Source organism: Arvicanthis niloticus, chromosome 4 (genome assembly GCF_011762505.2).
Source record: "Arvicanthis niloticus isolate mArvNil1 chromosome 4, mArvNil1.pat.X, whole genome shotgun sequence".
NCBI lineage: Eukaryota > Metazoa > Chordata > Mammalia > Rodentia > Muridae > Arvicanthis > Arvicanthis niloticus.
This window is the reverse complement of record NC_047661.1, coordinates 132870396-132891149: the sequence shown is the minus strand read 5'-3', so window position 1 is coordinate 132891149 and position 20754 is coordinate 132870396.

The window sequence follows — 20754 nt, the reverse complement described above, 5'->3', positions numbered from 1 at the left end:
ACCCGAGGGTTCAGCCATGGATGCCTAGGATGTTTCTGTGGTTGTGTGAAACAGTGGAAGGGCAGTGTCTGCTTACCAGTTTCTGATGTGGTATCCCCATCCTCACATTGTTCTTATTTTGTACAAGAGAAGTGTGCTCACTAATTTTCCAACATGGCTTTCTACATACTCTGGGGTATGTGCTCTAAATGATAGAGTTGTATGAACAGCTTAGCAAAGCTGCCTGGGACCATGCTTGGATCTGGATTTTCAGAGAGGTAGGTGTGGTGGTTTGAATGAGAATGGCCCCATAGACTCTTATTTGAATGCTTAATCACAAGAGAGCAGAACTGTTTTGGGAAGGATTAGGAGACACAGCCTTGTTGGAGTAGGTCTGTCGCTGAGAAGTTTCAAAAACTTATTCCAAGCTCAGTCTCAGTCTCTCTGCCTGCCTGCAAATCAGGGTGTAAGCACTCAGTTCTATGCATGCATGTCTGATGCTTCATGCCATGATGATCATGGACTAAACCTGTGGACCTGTAAATAAGCACTCAATTAAATGCTTTCTTTTATGAGAGTTGTCTTGGTCATGGTGTCTTTCACAATAATAGGACAGTGATTAAGACAGAAGGTTTCATTGTATATCCAGGAGCAACTGTCAATTCCCAAGAATGGTTCTCAACATTGATACACATCATAGCCATTTGCAATTGAAAGAGCATATAGACACTCAAGGACTACCACCATATATTCTAGAGTATTCTATCAGGATTGCAGCAAGTGCAGCATGTGCACAGAGTTTTGGGAGGATGATGGGGCAAATTGTAATCACCATTATCGTTTGACAGACACTGGTATTCAGAGCACAGCTTAAGGAAGAGAGAAAGGCCTGACCACCCCAAGGGGACATGTGTTCAGATCTTCCACCTTAATTTCAAGAAAGAAGGTGTTGGCATATGGCTGTAGAGAGTTTACTTCCAAAGGACTGGATAGGGAAAAGGACTTGGGGATACGTGGAATTCCAGGGAGTGCTCTGGGTAGAAAAGTAAAAATCAAAGAATAGTGCTTGGCATTATTATTTTGGGGATAAAGATACAATCCATTTTTCTATCAACTGTAAGTCATCTTGGTTAGTCTAGAGAATAGTGAGGGGTGGTGTGTAGGTGAGACAAAAGGCTTATGTGTTCTCTTTAAGTATGGGTTCCAAAATTGGTGCATTTTAGGTACCATTTTGAGGATAAATGGAGACTTTTATATATAAACTGTGATGGTTTGTATATGCTTGATCCAAGGAGTGGTACTATTTGAAGGTGTGGCCTTGTAGGAGTAGGTGTGGCCTTGTTGGAGTAGTTGTGTCATTGTGAGCCTGGGCTTCAATGCCCTAGTCCTAGCTGCCTGGGAGCCAGTATTGTGCTAGCAGTCTTCAGATGAAGATACAGAACACTCAGCTCCTCCAGCACCATGCCTGCCTGGATGTGCCATGCTCCTGCCTTGATGATAACAGACTGAACCTCTGAACCTATAAGCCAGCCCCAATTAAATGACCTTGTAAGAGTTGCCTTGGTCATGGTGTCTGTTCACAGCAGTAAAAGTAATGATGAGAATGGTGGTTTTAAATTGCTTGCTTTTCTGCCAACCAGTGGTGAAGACTGATGTTGCTTCCAACTTGAGGCAAAATGTTGCTCATCTCTGAAATAATCTTCTATTCCTCCTGTCATGAACAACAGGTAATTACTGACAGGGTCAAAGGCTGTAAGTTCACTTCAAAGTGTGGAATAAATCGGGAGTGTGAGCGAGGCTCATTTGGGCCTGAGAGAGCATATGCATGTGCCTCGGGCGACCAAGGACACCCTGCATGTGAACGTGAGAGAGCAAAGTAGCATGGAATGATCTAGAATGCTCAACTTTGCATTTGCCAGGGGCTTTACATGCAGCATCCCACTTAATCTTTGTAATTACCCTACTGTGCCAGTATTATTAACCCCATTCCTCAAAAAAGAAAATCAAAGCAGAGAGATGAAATAAATGTCATTGTCCTGGTGGCTCTAACTGTCAGTTTGACACAGCCTAGAGTCAGTTGAGGAATTGCCTAATTCAGATTGACCTGTGAGCATGTCTCTGGGGGCTTGTTTTGATAATAAAAGAATGAAAGAGGGCCAAGCCATTGGTGGACAGCACTGGGTAGGTGGTCTTGATTATTAAAATAGACAAGAGGGAGAAACCCATGGTGGAGAGCACCAGGCAGGTTGTCCTAAGCTGTATGAGAAACCCAGTAGATCATGAGCCTGGGCTGAACCAGCAAGCAGTGCCCTCATGGCACTGGCCTCCATGTCCCTGACTTAAGTTCTTGCCCTGACTTTCTTCAATGATATCCTGTAACCCAGATGTGTAAGCCAAATAAACTCTTTTTCTCATGAGTTGCTTTTGGTCCTAGCAACAGAATGAGACTGGCTCAGTTGTGAAAGGAGAATTTGAACCTTGGTCTGAAAGCTTCAGAAGTCACACCTTTGCAGTCATATGCATTGCTTGGAAGAGAAAAAGAGAGGATATACACAACTTGGCATCAAAGTTCTCTTGTCACCAAAATTTACCCAACACTTTTATTAGATTACATTATCAGCATCAATGTAATGCAGGGCAGAATCAGCTTCAGAATTATGTAGGTTCCAGGAATAGAATGTGAAAATTTTCACTAATGCAGTAAGTTTTGGAAGAAGAAAATATGGCAAATGCCTAAGTCAGTTTTTATTTCCAGGCTGAACTGGATGTGAACATGAATGAGCAAACCTGCAATGGTGATCAAGGAGAGTTAGGGGAACCCAGGGCACAGGTATGAGGTTCACCTGACAGAAAGTAGATGTCAGAAAATACCCCTTCAGGGTTGGTGAGTGGGCATAGCTATAGAAACACCAGAAACTAGAATACCCCTTTTCTCAGCTTTACATGAGGATACAGTTTTTTCATTAGACTTCTCTTGAAGGTATTTCAAACCCTTTAATTCTTACATGCAATATATCTCAACCAGTATCATCCAAACCTAGAAGAGACACCCTCACAGTTTTGGGCTCCTCCTGCATTAATCAGCTTTTTGTCACCTTAAAAAATACCTGACATAACTGACTTATAAGGAGAAAAGACAAATTGTTTCATCGCTTTAGATGTTTTGGTCCACAGTCCCTTGACTCTATCAGTTTGGGCCTGTGGTACTATAGTCATCTTGGTGGGAGTGTCAACGAGAGGAGGTCTGTCTACTTCATGGTTGCCAAGAAACAATAAGAGTGAATGATGGAGGTCATAGAGTCCCTAATATCCTCTTCCAGAGTGTGTCCTAAGAATATGACCTAAATACATACCTTAAACACAGGACATCGGCTAAGCCTACATTCTGTAGGTTTCATCACCTTTCATTGACATCATGGACTGGTACCTAAGCCTTTAACATGTGGCTCCATCAGGAACAGTCCAGATATAACCCATATCCTTTAAAACATTTAACTTTTCTTCCTATGGCCAAGAGACCATAGTTGGCAGTGCCATTTAGAAAGGGTGTCACACAAGACTGGAGGAGTCACAGCCCCACTTTCCTTTTGAGGTAGTCTTAGATCTTCCTCTCTGACTCTCTCACCTGTTAACTAGATGCTCCGAAGAGCTCTGGAAGCCATGCCAACGAGAGGGCCACAGAGTTGTGTACTATATTCAAGGCCAGAATGGAGGCATGGAGAAAAATGCTCCCACTGGCCAATATACTGCTTCTTTTATAGGATCACATGACAATATGTGTATGGTTCTTCTAAGCACCATGAGATAAGTCCAAGCTCTGGCTACATATAGACTTGGGTCCAACTCAACTCCTAGTTGTGCTTTATGTCCAAGCTTCTGCACCAGATATTACACAATTGTGGTCAATGTCTTTGGACTTCAATAGTAGAAGACTATGGGGATAGGGTAGGTATCTCCAACATCATGTACACTCTGTCTTCCCCTGATAACCAGGGCACCCACCCTAATGAGTGTTTTACATCAGGTAACAGGTAGTCTCCCTGAGGCAACCTCCCTTACCTTCTCTGAGGGTTCTCTAGTCAATGGCTTTGACTCTGGTAGGTTGTCGCCACCATGTTTTCCCTAGACAATCTTCCATTGCACTTGCTCGATGATAGCAATTCCTTTGATTAATGAGGTCATTTCTTTCACCTTGCCCATAGGCTCTTCAAATATTCTCTCTGCTGCTGGTATGTGGAAGGCAAAAGTGGCAAGCATCCAAAGAGATCACATTAGAAATATGGAAAAATGGCATAAGTTCATCAGAAGACAAGTGTGTTTCTCCATTTATATTATAAAATTTTGAACAACGAATTTAATTATCAGATAATGAATTGTGATCTATTTGTCTCCCAGAATTCTGGGTTAAAACCTCATCTGTGACCATCATCAATGAAACACACTTTGAGAGAGTCTCCGGAAGCCAATACTCACAGGTGGTGCGATGAATGATGGCATTATTACATGACTAATGATGTAACCAACATTAAATAAATGGCATTGGAGAGCTGCAGAGGCAAGAAGATCTATCATGTTTCACCTCAAAAGGCACCAAAGAACCCGGCACTATGAGAAATAACAGCATTAGTACATTTTTCTCCTACCTAGGAGATGTGAAATTAACTTGTATCAGAGCAATCAAAGTAAAAAGTACAGGAAGTGTATTTCTGGACTTGACCAAGAGGACCTGATCCTGGACACTGTAAAGAACTTTCTCAAGGATTTGATGAGACAGAAATAAATATATTTTTCTCCCTCTAATGTTCTCAAAGACTTGTGGATATAAAGACTTGTGGATATAGACAGCATGAACTTGTGAATTTCTAAATACATTTGAAAGTCTGGTTTTTATTGTATATACAGTCTATGTCACCAAGGTAGCACACAACTCAGGGCCTCTTGGATGTGACCAAATAGTCCTTCATGGAGCTAGTGGCATCGAAGGAACTGGTACATGGCATGAGCAAAATACACTACAAAGAATAGTACTTTATTAGCATAAAGGAGCCTTAATGTAACCATATTGTTATAAAAACAAATGTTTTTGGAGAGAACCAATGACACCTGATCAGTGTGGATATGTGGTACAAATCAGGTTCTGCTAAATCACAGATCTGGGACACGAAATGGAAGTAGGACCTTCAGTGCCAGGAATAAAAGTGCAGCATCATTGTGACTGTTTGGTACCCACAAGTCCTGCAGCAGAAGGAGATACATGGTGCAGTAATAACCCAGACCCTGCTTACCTTTCCTAATGAGAGTGAATCACAGCACAGAAAACTGTCAATGAGATAATTCACAATGTCACATTAGCTTTGTGTTTCAATCTCTTTCACAACCGGTCTTCATAAACCTGCTAATGAGTGGTAAATTGGAGTGACGAGTTTTACTCCAATCTGTCTCTTGTGCTAATCCTTAGAGAAAGGGCCTAGCTGTGGTTGTCATAGAGAACACATCAGGGCAGGCCTCAAGTGGCCTACATTATTCTGGGCTGTGCAATCCATCATCTGTGAGACCCTGGGCAATGAGAACAGAGGGGTTAGCTGTTCACAGACATCTGCCAGGTGCACTCACTCCAGGTCCAGATGGGACAGTTTGACAAGGTAAGGTCTCGAAGTGGAGACTGACATGTAGAGACATAACTGGAAGGTCTTCTGAGAGAGTCTTTATGAAGTCACAAGCAGAGAACAGCAGGAGTGCAGCACATGGGGTGGTTACCACACTGAGAACACTGACAAGGTCGTGTGTCCTCATGACAGTCCTCAGTGAACATTACAAGCCAATCAAGCCCATTTTTAGGTAACATATTAAAAATAGAGAAAAGGCACAGGTGAGATTAACCTCAGTGTGTCTTATTAAATCTTTTAGGCAATGGATACAAATTGTATTTCAAGTAAAATGGATATCAAGCTCTCTATAAGAGCTTGATATCCATTGATGAGATAGCTTATAGTCTTTTTTTTTTCTATTTGTAACATCCCATTTTGGAGGAACCACAAGCACTGTCAGTAGTTTCCTGTGCAGATAGTCTCTTGAACAATACAGTGAATCTACACATCCTTCCCAAAGACCTCCAGGTCCATCTGCATGTGTGTATTCAGTAAGGACTCCTAGTTTTATGTAGGTGGCATACAGAGAAGGCCCGAAGACTTCATTGTTTGGTAGTACTGGTTCCAATTCATGTTGTCACAGACTAGTTCTGGACAGATGCCAAGATCCTGGAAGACTCCATATTGTGTAAAAGAACTCTGATTATTTTAGACATATTCAAATTTCGGAGTATCAGCCAGTCAGCTGAATAGAAGTTATCTGTTGAAATCAAACCAGCCATTGTGCTTTAGGCCCCTCTCATGAGGGTCTCCCACTGCTGCATTCTGACTGTATTACTGCCATCTACATAACCTGAAGAACATCTCTTATGACTTCTTCCAAGATTTACTCATTTATACACCCTAGAAAACACTGTGTGTAGATAGGTGTTTGGAAGACTGTTCTGCAGACTCTCGGTGGTGATTTCTATGACTGTTGTTTTCACTGAACAGCTTTGGTTTACAAACAGTCATGGTTTACAACCAAGTGGTGCATGGTTAATGTCTTCAGCAGTCCTGGTTTGACATGTGGGGCTGTGGTTACCAAGTGTGTAGACTTGTTATTTACCATGTCTGAGCCTCATCAGAAAAATGGAGAATTTAGCATATATCCTCCTCCACTGTGTCCTGGAGCTCAGCTTTTCTTCTTCCCCATGGTTGGTCACTCTTCATGAGCTCAGCTAGTCTGTGGCTTTAAAAAGCCTCTATAGCAAATGACCTAAATGAAGCTTCCAATCTCACCTACTTTCCTAACCTGGATGATTGTGCCTACCTTTCTACATACAATCTCACTGATGCCTGAGAGGAGCTCACACCTGTCATGACCAACTCTACCCTGAATTTGCAAAGTCAGCTTATAATTCACTGCAAAATACAGAATCTTTGCACCCCACACATCTGAACATTTGGGTCATAAGTTTTGTCCTTGTTTTCAGTAGGGAGTCTTGTCAGCTCTGCTTTTAGATAGATTCTGGACCTGCTCACATCTCCCCAACTCCACATTCCCACTGAACTCATTCGTTGCCTAGATTATGTCCATAGCATTTTCCTTCCTTCCTTGCTCCCTTCCTCCCTCTCCTCACCGTCTGCTCTGAACAGAGTAGCCACACTGATACTTTGTCACCTTTGCTCTGCACTTCTTGAGACATCTCCCTTCCCAGAGTAAAATCAAGTCCTTAAAAACATTTGCTAAATAACCTTTCTACCTGGCACTTTGCATCTTTTTCACAGGGAGTTTGATATTATGTCCAGCTAGTCAAATAATAGCATGTTTACCCTTGGGCCCTGTGAGGCTCCTGATCCTTAAAACTTGGGTCGTTGTTCAGATTTGTAGTGCCAGTCAGGTGTTTCATCCCTGCACTGAGACTTAAACCAATCAGAAAGCAAATGGTTACCCCTGTGACATTAGTGCCACTTCCGCTCCTTTGAATGTATCTTACCATGCCAGTTGTTGTTGCAGCTCACAGGTTGAGATCTGATTAAGATTGTTGGTAACTTTTCTCTTTCAGCAGCCTGTATAGCATAGCACCTCTCAGTCATAAGAAAGCTAGCCAGTAGAGAGGAAGCTTTTTTGTCGGTACCAACTTGATTTCTCTATTTCTTGAGACCAATGTATGTGGTGTCTTCAGCAATGTGGTCTTACTATGAAGTCCAGGTAGGCAACTAAGAACAATGCCATTGTTGCCACAGCCTCTATTTTTTGGGGGGTGGGGTGGGGTGGGGAGATGGAACACTCCAGACTAACAGCTTGAGGTGAGGTATGTCACACAAACCAGCAGATATTTGAAGAGACTATTTGCCTAGGATGCTTATTCCTATGGGACTTGTGTTAATTCAAATTTATACTTAATTTCTAACTTTTCCCAATTATTTCTCCTAGAGGGCATTTGTTGAACTTACCACTTGTTTCTTCAATTCAAGGAATTTCCCCCCTCATTACTCAGTGGGTTGTAAAAGAAAGTTTTGTGTTAGTAAAGTATGGTTTTAGCCCTGTAAATGTATCTGGCATGAATACCTACTTCAGTCAGTACTAACTTGATTTCTCCATGTTTTGAGACCATTGTATGTGGTGTTTTCAGCAATTGGGTCTTACTATGAAGTCCAGGTAGGCAACCAAGAACAATGCCATTTTTGCCACAGCCTGCATTTTTTTTTTTTTTTTTTTTTGGAGGGGAGGAAGGGGTGTCCCCTTCAGGCGTGAATATCTACCTCACAACCACTGTTCACCAGTAAAGTTTGGATTTCAGCTAAGAGAGCTGAAGCATATATATGCAGGGACATCAAAAGTATATGCATGTAGTGAATTACATCTGTAGAAATTCTTAACTTCAGACACATACCAGTGTGACTTAAAGAGGGACCTGCCAAGGATAATGAAGTTAAACTGAGAGGTCTACAGAATAGAAGAACCGCAACACAAGGAAATGATGCTTCAAGGCCAAGAAGAGGCAAAGCAGGCATGGGAGCACCTGAGTTTCTGTCTCCTTTAGGAACTACTCACAGCTCCTTGCCCCAATTTTCTTCAAAACCCGAAGTAAGCTTATACTAAGTCTTCAAATTAGTTTCATTTGTATTTTGTTGGTTATAATCAAAAGGATCTCAATCAATATATTTCTATTTCAGAGATATTTTATGTGTAGATCAAAATTTCCTTGGGGAATTTTCCATATTTAAAAATATAATACTTTTACTGTTTGGATTAGCAACACTCAAGCCAAGCAGCACTGGTTCACATCCCAAGGACCCAGAGCCAACCATCCATGTGAAACTTCAATGCTTTTCCATTTCTAATGACCTCTGCAGAGAGAGCATGTGATATCTGTAAGCATTTTTTTTAGAAGTTGGTCTCTCTAGAACTTCTCCCAGTAGCTCAGCTTCTTCAGTGGCCCTTGTACAGGAGCATACTCAGAGCTGTTTCTATAACTAACTGCATGGAGGAACTCTCTGTGGACTAGAGGAACACACACACGATAAGGCACTTTCTCAAGAACTTGGTGAGACACCCAAGCAACACATTAAAAAGTTTTATGAAACAGTCACAGGGCAGACAGCCATAACCCAAGCACTTTGGAGGCCAAGCAGGTTGTAGAGTTTGAAGAAAGACATGGTCTTAAAAAAACAACAAAAGCAAAACAAAATCATCAATAACAAGAAGAAAAAGTAAGAGAGCAGGGCACATGTACATGGACAGAGCTACTGCCAATGACTCAGGGAGTATGAGATTCTGCAAGGACAAGTGCACTGAGTTATGCTAAACTGAGACAGATGGTCCACCTAACTACAGCAAGCCTAGGTGAGGTTTCCCTATTGACTACTCACCTGGCTTCCTTCTGTTCTCTCCACTGAACTGTGGGATCTGTGAGAGCTATAGTCACTTTGAATCCACAGTTTGTCATTCATTATGCTTGGTGAAGAGAAGCTGTCAATGTGTTCTGCATGACTGGATATGTGCACTTATGGGCCCATGTCACACAAAGGATGGAGCAGGAGGACTCTTCTCTGTTTTCATGGTATTAAATGCTGTCAATAGCAAGCTCTCATGAAGCTTTACTTTTATGTTAATGTGACTAGCTGGCTTCAAGTTTCTTCCTGCCTGCTTTAACTAGCAAGTTCCCTCTATTGCTCTCTTCTCCCAACAAGCAAACAAACAAACGTTTGGCTGATTGGTCCATCTTTCCCCATTGGGCCACACAGGTCTTGATAGTTGGGTATCAGTCATGCAGAGCTACAATGAAGGTTCTGGAGTTGAAGAAGTATCATCTAGTTCTATATAGCTTTACTTAGAAGAGGTTGTGGACTAGGAAGGCAATGAATAATACATTGAGACTACTCTACACACAATAGCTTAGGTATAATAAAACAAAGTCATCCTACCACATTAATTTTGGTCCATTAGAGTTTAGGAGAGAATCCTCAATGAATCAGTAGATAAGCTGGCCAACAAGGATAGAAATAATGGTTGATAGATTAACGTATTCAACAACAACAACGACGACAATGACAACAATAATAACAAAACACAACTCACATTTTCTCACATACATAAGAGGCTCTTTTTGCTTAGCCCATCTTTCATATTTTCTATTCCATTCTCACTTTTTGAGATTTTGTATCTCTGAAAAAGAACATTTTTTTTCCTAGATAAAAATATTCTCTTCATTTTGCATAATGATTAAAGCATTAACATTCAGAATTCATACATTATTAAATGTTCAAACTTTTCCTTTCCTGGCTGTGTTTTGCCTTCTATATCAAGATAAACAAATGGAGTTCATTCTCTAGTGTTAATATGGTTCTGGATATGAGCTAGTCCAAACATCTGGATAAGTGACTGTAAGTCTCCTTCCTAACAGTGGTATCAAGAGCACCATGGTGGGAAGAAACTCCAAGTGGTCATTGACTATGTACAGATACATATGGCTTTTAGAGATACCTATTAGATGCTAGGATGAGAGAAGAGGAAGCTGGATGGCTAACTGACAAACTGAGGAGCAGAGGAGCATTTGAAGTCCATTAGGAATGCTTTCCCAACCTCATAGTTCTTGAGTAATAGCTCTCTCTCTCTCTCTCTCTCTCTCTCTCTCTCTCTCTCTCTCTCTCTCTCTCTCTCAACAGAGTCTCATGTATCCCAGGCTGACCTCAGGTGTGTTACATAGACAAAGATGACCTTCAACTCTTGATCCTCCTGCCTTTACCTCCTGAGTTCTGGGATTACAGGTGTGTGCCACCACAACCAGCTCATATGATGCTAGAGACTGAATGTGTGCTAGATGACCATTTGGACAATTGAGCATCCTCTCTCTCCTTGGGCAATTCTTATAAATCACCTTGTGGGTCTACTGCCAGTACAGAAGGAAAATCAATTTCCTTAGCCTCGGCCTGAGGCAGCTTGGTCTGGAGCTGCAGAGGGTTTATTTGGCTGACATTTCACAATTCTGTTTGACTGTGTTTGAAGATGGCTGCTTCCCAATTCTTGCTATGTGTACAGACTCAGGGTGAGAAAATCATCCCCTGTCACTTCTACTCAAGTAGACCATGACCACAAAGAAAAATTTGAGATGTAACAGGGACAGAGTTAGGACCTTTCCCTCTTCTACTCTAACATGGGACAGCAGCACTGACAGGCTTAGGTTAAGCTTTTATTGGGAAAATTTGTACCCTACTGACTGTGCTCTGTAACTATAGGTGCCCCATAGGAATAGTGCTGTGGAATTAGTATATAGTTATTCTTTTGTTTTGAGTTGTTCTCTTCTATTTAGTTTTGAAAGCTTTACAAATGACATCATCAATCCCTTTCTCTTCTCATGGTATCGTCATGTCTCCATCATCTGCACTAGACATATAAGCCGAGCAGTGGGTGGGATGCTTCTCACAGGTAGATATTTTAGCTAGTATTTACCTTTCAAAAATAGCACAAAGGAGGTTTTATGTAAAAACAAGGTCTCAGGCAGTTTTTAGGATTTAATCTTATTAAAATTTAGGATTTAATCTTATTAAAAAAATCTCACAGGATATTTTTTAGTGTAATAGTGTTGGCCTTGTTTTTGTACTTAATAAGTTGAAAAGGAGGCATGTAAAAATAAACTTTATTGAGACCACACACACACACACACACACACACACACACATATATATGAAGTATACATATCATAAATGTACAGGCTGATGCATTTTTACAAATAGGATATTTTATATAAGCAGGCCTACCTTGAACACAAAATATTAATCTCAAAAGCCCTTTAACTCCTTTCTAGTCTCTGTTCTTCTCTTTTCTAGGCACCCACGTCTCTCACTACAGAGTCATGCTAGGCTGTTGTTTCTCTAAATTGAAGTTTAAAGAATATGCTGTTTGAGTCATGTCTCTTTATCCAGTATTTTGTGAAACTCACCCATATTACTTCATGTAGTTTAAAACAATTGGTTTTTGTTATTGTTGTCATTGTATTTATGTTATTGTTATAGTTTCACTGAATGATTGTATCATTTCTTATCCATTCCACCTCATGCTCTTTAAAAGCTCAGTTTAAACTTCTGAACACATATTTTTCAGTTTTGAAAGAACAAAATTCTAATGCAGAAAAAATAAGTGTGGTTAATATGTTGAGAAAGAGTTTCCTATTTTATTTGTGCATTTTCCATCTCAGATGCATGTGTAAGTTGGAGCCATGAAGAACATTCTTCTTCAAGTGTTTGAAGGGTTCAGTGTCATGTCAACATTCAGCTCGTGATGAGCATTCAGACTCAGGGCATCATCATGACCCACTGAGAGGCCTGATGCTTACATCAGGCTGGTGTCACACTCACTCTGACCTCTTCTGACTGTCCTCAGCAGGGACTGTGCTGATTTCAAATAGTAGCAGTGTGCTGACCATGGGTACAAGTAATTGAGAAGAGACTGGCAGCTTGGAGTGATGCCTTGCCTCTGCTCATACACACAAAGGTGGGCACTGCTCCTGCAGACTGCTCTGTTTAGCTTTCAACCAATGCAGCAGTCAGACATTAGCATCCTCAGTGACACTGAGAGGTAGGAACTGAAATTAGTTGTTTTCTTGGTCTATTGGCTGCGTGAGAACTATACTTGGAAGCATAGGGCCTTTGAACAAATTTTTGAACATTTTATATTGGAAAAGACAAGTTTGAATATGAGTATGATGAGTTTAAGTTCTGGTTAAAGATGGGACCTTAATAAAGGGATCTTGACCACAAAGTATTGATACACTGACACACAGCCCTTTCTTAGGAGATGTACCACAGAGTGAGATGTTCACTCCATGCCTCATTGATTTTAAAGTTGCCCTGTATTTGTCCTGGACTGTGGATTGAAAAGCTTCACTTGATTGGTAAAAATCAAAACAATTACCTCCATGTTAAGGGACAAGGCCTTCCTTAGACACTGTAGGTCATTTGAAAAGTCCATCTTTCTGTTTTTCCCTCTCTTGTACTGCTTTCAGCTCCACAATTTTTTCTTTAAAACCTTTGAAGACAACCAGGAAAACCCTTGTAATATAGTGACTTCTCTGCTGTCCAGAAAAAGGAAAACAAGCCCCTTTAATTCTTAGAGAAGTGGGCTAAATGGAGAAGGAGAGGCAAAAGATAAGCTGTTACTGCTTTCTCTCCATATGCCCCAACTTCCTGATTCAGGCCATTCTTAAAAGTGGAGACAGATAAGTAATTATAGAATATAGAATGTGTTGATGATGTTGACATAAGAGGAGCTATGGACCAATGATCTCCACATCAGCCTTGGTGTGTAAATGCTATGCCACCCCATTTCTAGGGAGGTGTAAATGCATACCAACTTTGCTCACAATAAGGAACTGATGTATTGCGAGAGATATTTAAAATGGCGGCATTCAATCTGGCTTTTCTTAATCAGCCGCCATGTTCCCCACTAGCCTAGGCCTCCGGCCAGGAGCAGCTGCAGCCGTACTGCCACAGATCAGCTCGGGCCATCCGCTCAGGTGGTGAGAGACACCAGCCCTGCCACAAGACACCAGTGTGGGATATGGCTCTGCCAATCTATCATGTTGTCTCTACAATGCTTGACTGAGCCCAGACCATCCCGCCATCCACGTGGGCTCGGTACAAATGAGACTCTAGTGCTTAGATTATCCCAAGGCTTTATATGTTTGGTAAGGCTTAATAACAAGATGCCCATACAATCAGAAGTGTAACCCAATACCCAACCTAGATATACCAATTACCTTTGACTGCTAAAGACATGCCCATGTCTGCTTCCATGTTCCCCCTTTTTCCCCTTCCCCTAGCTCCTCCTCTTCCTCTCCTTACTGCTCCCACCTTAGCTCCTCCTACACTGATGTGATACCAAAGTGAGGATACCACAAGTCCAAGTTGGTACCAATAAGTTCATTGGTGTCCCTTACAGGAGTATGGTTGAGTGCTGTGTTGGCTACTTTTTATGTTAACTTGACAGAGGCTGGAGTCATTTCAGAAGAGAACATGTTAATTGAGAAAATGTCTCCACTATGTTTGACTGTACAGAAGGCTTTGAGGGTATTTTCTTAGTTGACGATTTATGGGGGTGGGGCCCAACCCATCGTAGGTAGTGTCAACCCTGAAGTGGTGATCATGGGATGTATAATAAAGCACTTGAGTGAGCAAGCCAGAAGCAACATTCTCCCATGCCTTTTGTCTCCATTCCTGCACCAAGTTCCTACCCTGACTTTCCTCAGTGGTGGACTTATAAGCTGTAAGGTGAAATAAACCCTTTCCTCCCCAATTCTTTTGGTCATGGTATTTTATCACAGCAATAGCAAACTCTAACAAAGACAACTGGTTACTTTCTGGAGCGGGAAGGACTCAAGGAAAGATGCATCTGCTGGGGGATATTTTTGTGCATTGTGTAATCAAATGCTGATTTCTGTTCCCAGAGATCTGGTTGTAGTCTGGACTTTGGTATTATCATCATTATGAAACATCTCCTGACTCAACATCCTATAAACATTGTTCTCCATCACCACCACAACTAAAGAGTAAATGGGCTTATAGTTGAGCAGGAGATGAAAAAGCAGGACTTCCGAGCCCAGAGAGAGGGCTCAGGTGGAGACCAGGGGTGTTGCCATCAGGAGGCCAGGCTGAAACTAAGATGGAAGGTAATGAGCTGCATGGCTGGGAAGTAGGCCAAGTCAACATGGTCAGAGTGAATAGCTCAGAAACTGCCCAGCAATAGTGCCAGAAGCTAATAAATAAATAAATATAAAGGCCTCTGTCATTAATTCAGAGCAAGGATGGGCATAGAAAAACCAATGCTTTTACATGGACCAGTAAAATTCCACCCTAGCATGGGTGATTACTCACAAAAGCTGGAACCCTAGAGCTCACTGTACCATTTGCAGGCTAGACAATCCCTCTTTCAGGAAGTGTGGCTAGTCTAAGAATGTCTTTCAGCAGTCATTACTGCTTATATAAACTTTGGGAGGTGGGAGATGGGCTGGTGCATCTTGTCAGTTTCAGGAATTTCTTGCAGCTTTTGAATTGTTGTATTCTGAGTTTTGAGGAGCTTCCCAGAAACATGGACTCTTCCTCTTCCCTTTAGAAGAACATCCTGTGTCTCAACAACCTTCCCTCTAAAATGAAATAATTTTTTACTAGAAAAAAATTGCTATAAAATGTGATGTGGGTGGTACCCAAGAGAATCTTGGAATAATGTACCTGTAAAGGGAGAAATTGGGCAGAGGGCATCAACTTTACTCCTAAATGGTATAAAAGGGGCAAACTGTGTTAGAGAATGTGGAAGTGACTGCACAGAAGAATCTAGAAATTGAACATGTGACATTGGGCAGAAGCTTCAGAGAGAAAGTGGCATAAATAGGAACTGGGACATGGTCCAGGGTGGAGAGTGTTTAAGCAGAATATTCCCAGCCATTTGGACTCCAAGTTTTACTAGACAAGAACATAGGCAGCTGATTCCAGAGGGATTTAGACAACCAGAATCAATGGGCATTGTTATGGAGGCCTGTAGGGTTCAAGAAGAGAGAATGCACAGTGACTGTCTGATTTCCGCTACCTTCTTCCCTCCAACCATGATGAGATATATTTGGGATATTTAGGTGTGCTGTTTTGGAGACTGGATGGAAAACCATCATGACAGACACCACCAGAGACAATGGGGATCTCACCACATCCGAATCACCAGTTGCTAAATTTATGTGCTACCTTGCTGTCTAGTAATATGAGAGCTTGAGAGAAAAAAAAGGTCAACAGTATAAAATGAACCCATACTTTTTCACAGAGCTGAGTTTATGGTATGTTATTAGCCCCCAAAGAAATCAAACATAGAGGCTACTTCCATTAAATTCTGCGTGAATGCCCTGGTCTCAATATCTGTGTCTTGACTGTGTGGTTTCTAGAAATAAAACCCAGTTCTATGAATACTAAACTTTGTCTATAACGTTTAGTTTTATAGTTTCATCCACTATGAACTTTATGGCAGGAGATTTGTTAGGGACAACACAGCATATCTATGGTTAGTGTCAGGAAACAGCCTTGAACCCATGTAGGGCAGGGTCTACTGAGCTTTGAAATGCGCTGAGGGAATCTAAGGGCGTCTCTGCATGCAGTCTCTCTCTCTCTCTCTCTCTCTCTCTCTCTCTCTCTCTCTCTCTCTCTCTCTCTCTCCAGCAGTACTAAAGGGTGCTCTTTCCCTGCATCAACCTTTCGACCACAATACTGGTGGTGATGGTGGCTCCACAATGCATAGTAAGGTCTATTCTTTCTCTGCTGAGCTAGGGCAGCAATCTGCTTCTAGTTCTGAAAATCCACTATGGGAAGCTGTGACCCTTTGTCCCCATTTGTCACTTTTCTCTGTATTATATTGTTGGTCAACAATATAGCCATGTATTTTTGCCTTGTGCAAAGTGAATTCCTCATGCCACCTGTCTTAGTAGCTTTAATCGTCAGCTTGACACAACCTAGAGCCATTTGAGAGGAAAACCTTGACTGAGATTGAGGAGTCACCTAACTCATTGGACTGTGACTATATCTTCAGGTCAGTGTCTTGGTTGTTAAGGCCTAACCTACTGTTGATAGAACACTGATAGGCAGGTGGTCCTGGGTTGTATAAGAAAACTAGCTAAACATGTGCCTGTGAGCAAGCTGGCAGCAGTGTCCTCCATAGCTTCTACTTCTTCAAGTTCCTGCCTTGAGGTCCTGTCTTGACCTTCATAGATGATAATGGACCTCAGCATGCAGGTTAAACCCTTACCTTTCCTGAGTGATTTTGGTCAGAGTGCTTTATTATAGCAACAGAATGGAATGAGAACAGTACTCACTTCAGAAATAGAGTACACAGCAGCAAACATTGAACAATTATTCATGGTTGGTGTCTCATTAGCCACAGAGGATACAAACAGATAAGATGTCCCCTCTGACGACTTCACTTTGTAGCTTAATCGGATTTCAAAACATTCTACAGAGTAAACAGGATAAAGGTAGTAACGGGTTCCATAGCACTTTCCCCTCTCAATTTGCTGCATTGTAAATGTTTTGCTGTTTGTTCCTGTGGTTGGTTTTTGTCCACTTGACAGAAACTAGAGTTACTTGGGAAGAGGGAACCTCAGTTGAGGAATTGACGCCTATAGATTGCTCTGTGTCCATGTCTGTGAGAGAATTTCTTGAGGTAACCCAATCACAAAAGAACACACATGGTATTTACTCACTGATAAGCAGATAGTAGCCCAAAAGCTTGAAAAAGCCAAGATTCAACTAACAGACCACATGAAGCTCATGAAGAAGGAAGACCAAGTGTGGCTGCCTCGGTCCTACTTAGAAGGAGTAACAAAAATACTCAAGAGAGCAAATATGGAGACAAAGTGTGGGACAGAAACTCAAGGAGGGGCCATCTGGAGACCATTCTACCTTGGTATCCCTCCCATGTGCAGTCACCAAAGATAGACGCCGATATGGATGTCAGGAAGTGCACGCTGATAGGAGCCTGATATAGCTGTCTCCTCAGAGGTCTACCACAGTTGGGCATATCCAGAGGCAGATGCTCACAGCTAGCCATTGATCTGATCAAGGGTTCCCAATGGAGAAGTTAGAAGACTGAAGGAGCTGAAAGGGTTGGTGGCCTTTCCAAGAGGAGAGCAACAATACCAACCAACCAGAGCTCCCCAGGATCTAATCCACCAGCCTGGGAGCACATAGGGGGGGACCCATGACTCTAGCTGTATATGTAGGGGAGGATGGCCTTGTCGGGCATAGGTGGGAGAGAAGATCCTTGGTCCCATGAAGGCTGAACACCGATAGGGGAGGAATTCGAGGGTAGGGAGGTGGAAGTGGGGGGTAGGTGAGGGCACACCCTCATAGAAGCAGAAGGAGGGGGATGGGATAAGGGGTTCCTGGGTGGTGGGGGGAATGGGGTAAGGGGATAAAATCTGAAATGTAAATATAATAGCCAATAAAAAAAAGGTTGATGTGAAAGGACCCAGTGGGCAGGTGGTATAAAAAGCAAGTTGAGCGACTCATGGGGAGTACACCAGCAGCGTTGCTCGATGGTCTCACCATCAGTTCTTTTTAAATTATTATTTTATTTCATGTGCATGAGTTATTTTGCCTGCATATAAAACCACTGCATGCCTGGTGCCCATGGAAGCCAGAAAAAGGCATCAGATCTCTTGGAACTGGAATTACAGATGTCTGTGAGCCATAATGTGAATGCTGGGAATTGAACCTGGGTCCTCTGGAGGAACAACCTGTGCTCTTCTTGAACCATCTCTCAAGCTCCCCTCTGCTTCAGTTCTTGCCTTCATATTTTGGTCTTAAATTCTGTGCCTTGACTTCTCTTGTTGAGGGGCTGTGACCTGAGCAAGCTGAAGTAAAACACTTCCTTTCCAGGTTGGTTTTGATCTGTGTTTATCACACTGACAGGAAGTAGCCAGTAGGGTGGCTCTTGTTAAGTTCTTGCAGTAAATAACTATTTATTTGGATTTTAACTAAGTAGGCTCACACACACAGAACCACACACAGGGCCAGAGAGATGTCTCAGTGAGTAAAGGCTGAAAACAACAGCCTGAGTTCAGTCCCTGGAATCCACATGGTAGAAGGAGAGAAACTGACTCCCCAAAGCAGTTCTCTGACCTCCAAGTGTTTCATGTGTACTCTCAACACATAGATAAATGGAAAAGTACAGATTCTGGGACACATGCATACAATGCCTTGTCTGGGCATTTTTTTTTAACTTACAGATCTTTTGCTTATGTATTATGGTTTCTGATTTTATGTGGTAATTTTATTTTATTTTTATTTTTTTTGTGGAATTTCATACCACTTTCCTAGTGGTTGCACTATTTATATGCACATCACCAGTATACAAGTGACGTTCGTTCTAGCCCTCGTGCCTTGATGATTGCCATGCTGACATGCGTTGATGAGATGTCTTGCTGTGGCTTTGATTTTCATTCCTTTCATTCCATCGATGCTTGGCATCTGCCCCTGTACCTACAGGCCACTTGTGTGTTGCCTTCTGAGACAATTCAAGCCCCTTGCTCATGTTGTGATTGAGTGTTCGCTATTATTTACTGTTGAGTTGTAGGCATTTCACATATGGTTCTGCTATCAATCCCTGACCATATATGTGGTTCTCAGTGTTTCTATTCTTTCTCTGGAGCACTGTCATGACCGGTTGTTTCATCTGCTGTGCAGAAACCTTTGGATTTGAAGTTATCCTGCCTTTTCTATATCAGCTCAGCTGTGTTTGCTGGTCCTGTGTATGAAGAACCATTTCACTTGCACTTTCTTTGAGGAATTTCAGTTTTCAGACTTGCATAGAAAATTTTAACATAATGTTGTGTGTGATATAAATGTAGTATTAAATTTCATTCTTCTATATAAAAAGATTCAGTCTTCCCTGAACATACAGTTACAAAACAAGGAAATCCTGCTATACTCAATATGGTGGGTGAATTTGGAAGACATTATGCTAAGTAAAATAAGCCTACATCAGAAGGATGAATACAGTAAGATTTCCCGCATATGAAGTATCAGAACAGCCAGATCAAGAAACAAGAGTTAGAAAGAGACAGCTGGGCTGGCAGTGGGAAGCATGGAGCTGCTGTCCATGGGGCTCAGTGTTCAGTTGGTGAGGAGAGTAACTTGTGCAGACCTGTGGGACATGAGGTATTCCTTCTCAGCATTGAGCCATGAGCTTAAAACTTTAGGAGTTTGGTCTTGTTTTAAGTGAGCTTGCACATATGCACATATGTTAAATGAAGTAATTAATAAGTTAACCAATTAATTATCCTACACTTAGAGATATACATGAGTCTGAGCCATAATTCAAACCCAAACACTACTGTTCTTGTTATAATAACTTATCCAACAATTGAACCTACCTTGACAATGTAAAGCTTTAACTCATAATATAATCCATAGGTCCATGGAATCCACAAAAAGCCTACCAAAGAGACCTCACTGGTGTGGGGAACACTTAGAACAGAGACAACTCTCCAACTTTCAGAAAAGCATAGCAGAGGAGTTGCCTGTGCTATATAGCATTTGCTGCAGAGTTGGATCTGTGGCCCAGACATGTGGCGTCACTAGGCTGCCTGGCATTATTTTCGAGCTTGGCTCCACTAAGGATGTTATGGTTTCTCTGCTTCTGCTCTTGGGTCCCACAGTGCCAATCCTCTCTATATTAGCATAGGTATAAATAGTGGATTTACAGACAAATAGAAGCAATGATATATTAAGTAAAATGAAGTTCTGTTTTGCTTTGGGCTTGAGTCAGGTGCATCTGGCTGTGTGTCCAGCAGATGTCAGCATCAGGCTGCTTCTACTCTTCCTGTCGACTTCATAGTATCTTCAAAGGACCATCAATATTCAACACAGAACATACTGAGATGTGAAATAGCAGGTGCAGCGAATCTGTGGTAAGGATGCATTTAATGGGTGAAGGATTCAACATTCCATCCACTAAGCAAACAACTGTATGTAAAACCCCATCTGTAGCTTTTCTATCCATGTCCATTATGAAAAATTATTTTAAAAATACCAGTAGAAGCTATTTTGTAGGAGATAGCTTTGTACAATTACGTGACAAAATGGATTAAAGCCATTGACAAAAATATAAATATTTGAGTAATTTTAGGTTGCATCTGCTTATACCAGAAAGAGACACAGAAGAATTAAA